General features: G+C 48.5%; 2 non-coding genes across 2 annotated transcripts in view; both read right to left on the bottom strand.

The window, feature by feature from the left end:
• Nucleotides 1–1,853: 1,853 nt before the first annotated feature.
• On the bottom strand, nt 1,854–2,008 carry LOC139997045 (5.8S ribosomal RNA). Its single transcript, XR_011802526.1, has one exon. It is a non-coding gene; the product is annotated as a 5.8S ribosomal RNA (ribosomal RNA).
• A 2,830-nt stretch (nt 2,009–4,838) lies between these two features.
• The window catches only part of LOC139997064 (small subunit ribosomal RNA), a 1,922-nt gene continuing 1,760 nt past the window's right edge, over nt 4,839–5,000 (bottom strand). The window contains exon 1 of the ribosomal RNA XR_011802545.1: nt 4,839–5,000. This exon is cut by the window's right edge and continues 1,760 nt beyond it. This is a non-coding gene — a ribosomal RNA (small subunit ribosomal RNA).

Consider the following 5,000-nt stretch of genomic DNA (forward strand, 5'->3'; position numbering starts at 1 on the left):
AGCTAAGACTCACGCAAGACACCCGTAACGATCTCCGGTTTTTAACGCCCGTCCTCTTTGTATAATATATATATATATATATACACGTGTTATGTATAATATATCTCCCGTAGCCGTTTCTCTCTTCTCGACGATTCCAGCGGTTCCTTGTTTTCGCCTGTTATTGCTGGCACAGAGATCGAACACGCGACATGTATATAACATATCGGTTTCTTTGCTCTGTACCAACGACGAAAACGCACGGGAACTCACGCAAGTGGAAAAGCGAGCGCGAGACGTACACAACGGGGTGAATTTATTACTCGGGGACTGGACGACCGGCGATACGTTAGGATGCGCGGTCCAGCGATAGACGACGAAGAGACATGGGATGACCAACGATCTCTTTTTCTCTAAAACTCGGAGCGCCGAATCGCCTTAAAGCAAAAAAAAATCACACGCGCGTACGTCGTACGTACGGCGCGTGTATACCTCGTCTCTAATCAAGTTTCGTTAGTCTTTCTCGAGCCTCGCCAAAGAGGATCGTTCTCTTCCTCTGCGCGATCTCTCCGTGCCAATGTCAGAGATTATTCTCTCTTTCGCACGACGACGAAAACGACTATTTTCGACGATCCGAACAACTTTGTAACGGACTCACATGCACATCTTAAAATCGGGTACAGAAACGTTGCGCAACACCGTGAGCTTTTCTCTTCTTCGTCACCCTTAAATATAGCCGATCGTAGACGCACGCTAGATCGTAACACACACTTTTCGTTGATTTCCGACGAACGTGGCTTTGGGCCAGGCGCGCGGGCAGAGAGATACGCGACCGACGGGGAAAAATTCGTCCCGATACATGTACGCGTACTCTCCGATCTCCGCGCAACGCTGGGGATCATCTCCCTAAGTCATCAGCGTTCGAAGAAATCTCGTGTGTCCGTTCCCGGATCTACGGCTTTCTCTGGGTTCACGAAGAACAGAAAAAAGCACAGAGGATGAAAAACGCAACGACGACCCATCGATGCGACGGTCCTCGTTGTCTTCTCGTCAGTCGTCTCGCGCCTGCAGAATACATCTCTGCCGCACGAACAGACGGAGTGGGTATTCGATCCCTGGGGCTGTACGAGTAAAAACATCTTGATGAAAAGACGGTTGTGTTTCTTTAAGGCACACAGTTTTTCGTTACGCCACCAAGTTTAGGTTTAGGTTTTAATATCTTGGTTCTCTTTTCTCTCCTCTCTCGACTGACTTTGTTCAAAAATATTTTTGCTTTCTCTCAGTCTCGCCAAAAATTCATTTAAGACGACGTCGGGGGCGCGGTCATTCGTGCTTATCGAAGACTAACAAAACGTAGCAGAGGCTGATACAAAAAGAAAAAAAAAATCGGCCACGAAGAAAACTCGCTCTGTGTATCTCGATAACCGCGTCGACGACGACGGTTCTCTCCGCGCTCTTTTAATTCGTATCCTTCTTCTTGCGCTTCGTCCGACTCAGAAACGTTCGTAAAACACGAACGACGGCGGGTTGTCAAGCCAAGAAGGGACAGAGAAGAGACGGAGGTAGTTTTGCGAGTCTCCCGTGAACGCGATAGATTTTTCATATATATTTGTATCGAGAGCATGCGTACGCCGGTCTCCACACGATCCAGCGACGAACGCCGACGAACGTCCAACAATCGCTCGTACGTCGCGTACGAGCCCTCGACCGCTCTTTAATTCGTATTCTTTTGCTTGGCGCTCGTCCTCCGACTCGGAAACGTTCGTTTAAAGATAAAACGAACGACGGCGGGCTGTCGACGAGGCAAGAAAGAACAGAGAGAGACGGACCGAGAGCAACGATACGCAACGCAAGCAGTCTTAGGTTTACGTGAGCAACCCTCAGCCAGGCGTGGTCCAGGAATTGTATCCGTGGACCGCAATGTGCGTTCGAAATGTCGATGTTCATGTGTCCTGCAGTTCACACGTTGACGCGCAATTAGCTGCGTTCTTCATCGACCCACGAGCCAAGTGATCCACCGTTCAGGGTAATCGTTTATGCATGGATTTTTGTTTGTGTACTCAGGTTTTTGTACTCTTATTCTCGGTTCGAAAGAAGCCGATATCCGACAAACGTCCGACCAACGGGAATCGAACGCGCGGAAGTCGCCATATGATTGACGACACGAAAATACGTTCGAAAACGAAATCGGACGGACTGCGCGACGACACACGCAGCCCGCCGACCGGGCGTAAAGTGCATTATAATATATAACAACCAACGAGATCGAAGCTCCGTTCGTCAGGAAACGACGGGGATATAACACCCGATTCTGAATCCTCTGTACAGCACACGATCTCGCGAAGAAAGCGCACGGTGGCTAGCCCATGATATATATATATGTTCGTTCCTCTCGTCCAGTTATTCGAAGCAAACAGCCGATATGCATCTCCATCGTTCGGGTAAAAAAAAATCGATGGGACGCGCACGGTCGTAGTCTTCCTCGCGCGGTCGTTTCTTCCCGATAGCCAGAAGCAGAGTTTGAAAAACTCTAGCGACGGAACGAGGCATTAGACTCTCGACAACGAGGATAGAGAGACGGCCGGCGATCCCCTCTGAATCGACTTCGGTGGTTCAGGTAAAAATAAAAAAAATCGATGGGACGCGCACGGTCGTCGTTCCTCTTCCTCGCGCGCGGTCTATTCTTCCCGATAGCCAGAAGCAGAGTTTGAAAAACTCTAGCGACGGAACGAGGCATTAGACTCGCGACAACGAGGATAGAGAGACGGCCGGCGGTCCCCTCTGAATCCACTTTGGTCGCTCAGGTAAAAATAAAAAAAAATTCGAAAGGGACGCGCACGGTCGTCCTTCCTCTTCCTCGCGCGGTCTTTTCTTCCCGATAGCCAGAAGCAGAGTTTGAAAAACTCTAGCGACGGAACGAGGCATTAGACTCTCGACAACGAGGATAGAGAGACGGCCGGCGGTCCCCTCCGAACGGATGGCGACAACGACGACTAAAGCGCGAAAAATCGCGACGAAAAGGAACGCATCTCCGTTCAGGTGTATGTGTGTGCGTGCGTTTAAAAAAAATTCGATGGGACTCGCAGCCATCGGCCTCGCGCGGTCGTTTCTTCCCGATATCCAGAAGCAGAGTTTGAAAAACTCTAGCGACGGAACGAGGCATATGACTCACGACAACGAGGATATGGACAGGCGGTCCCCTCTGAACGGGTCGACGAGACGATGGTAAAAGAGACGAACCGGACGAAACTTCCGTCGATCAGGTAAAAATAAAAAAAAATTCGATGGGACGCGCACGGTCGTCGTCGTCGTCTTCCTCGCGCGGTCGTTTCTTCCCGATAGCCAGAAGCAGAGTTTGAAAAACTCTAGCGACGGAACGAGGCATATGACTCACGACAACGAGGATAGAGAGACGGCCGGCGGTCCCCTCTGAATCGACTTCGGTGGTTCAGGTAAAAATAAAAAAAATCGATGGGACGCGCACGGTCGTCCTTCCTCTTCCTCGCGCGCGCGGTCTATTCTTCCCGATAGCCAGAAGCAGAGTTTGAAAAACTCTAGCGACGGAACGAGGCATTAGACTCGCGAGGATAGAGAGACGGCCGGCGGTCCCCTCCGAACCAACTTCGTCTAGTTAAGAATCGTTACTCTTTACCATCACTCGCACTGGTATATATCTTTTCGGGCCAACATCCACGCAATGCGTTTTCGTTCTAGGTTACCCGATCCACGAGTACGAACGTACAACGTGGTTTCGTTTTGTCGAACATCGTATATCGTTCGCCGTTGAAACGAACGACAACGAAACGACATAGGAAGAACGAACGCCCTTTGGGTAGGAAGCACGTTTCGAGGAACGACGAGAGTTTGGAGAGACGCGCGAGATAGCTGGAGACGCGCAGATATAGGTATCCATGGATCTTCGAAGAGAACCTTCGAAGATATATAATTCGGTATCCTTTTTTTCTGCGGCTCGCTATTCGCGTTCTTTCGCTCTCGTCGACGACTCGTTATAGACGCTTCGTTCGATCCCAAAGAGCAGTCTTCCTTATGTCCCGTTGCTAGGAGGTGAGGCCTACGCAACGCAACTACGAAATATAGAAGAGGTGTGAGCAGTGATCTCTCCGACACGAGGCACTTTAGAGATTTTAGTTTATATATTATATTGTTCGTTCGTTGGATTTCCACGATGCAAATACGAAATACGAGATCGTGACGGCGGGTCTTTCTGTGTACGACCTCACGCAGGCGCCTCGATCGCATTTCTCATTACACGTGGTTTCCACTGTAACTTTTAGTTTTTTCGATATGTGTTCAGCTCAAGTTCCCTCACATATCGTTATTATTATTATTATTATTAATAGTAGCGGTTTCGTGTTATAGGATTCGGAGACGGCGGGTCTTTCTGTGTACGACCTCACGCAAGCGCCTCGAGAATCTTTTTAAGTTTTTCGTTTGTTATAATATTATTCGGAGACGGCGGGTCTTTCTGTGTACGACCTCACGCAGGCGCCTCGAGAATATTTTTAAGTTTTTCGTTTGTTATAATATTATTCGGAGACGGCGGGTCTTTCTGTGTACGACCTCACGCAGGCGCCTCGAATTATTCGTGTAAAAGTATATCTCTTCATCCCGATGATCGAGAGAGAGTGCCACACTCTTCGTATAGTTTCGTAACTGGAGCGTCTCTCACCTCCTTATTGTAAAAAATTTGGCTTTTGTCAAAGTATATAGCTTGTTAATACGTCGTATATACTTTGTGTCGATATAGGAGGAGTACGGCTCCTTACCGACGATATTATATATATTTTATTATACAGTGTTCAAGTCAAATATATTCTTTGTGTTTTTGTATTTTTCGTTAATGATCCTTCCGCAGGTTCACCTACGGAAACCTTGTTACGACTTTTACTTCCTCTAAATGATCAAGTTTGGTCATCTTCCCGGTAACATCGGCAATGCTTATCACATTGGCCGCGCACCAGTCCGAAGACCTCACTAAATCATTCAATCGGTAGTAGCGA

This window comes from Bombus fervidus, unplaced genomic scaffold, assembly GCF_041682495.2.
Source record: "Bombus fervidus isolate BK054 unplaced genomic scaffold, iyBomFerv1 scaffold0028, whole genome shotgun sequence".
In the NCBI taxonomy this organism is placed as follows: domain Eukaryota; kingdom Metazoa; phylum Arthropoda; class Insecta; order Hymenoptera; family Apidae; genus Bombus; species Bombus fervidus.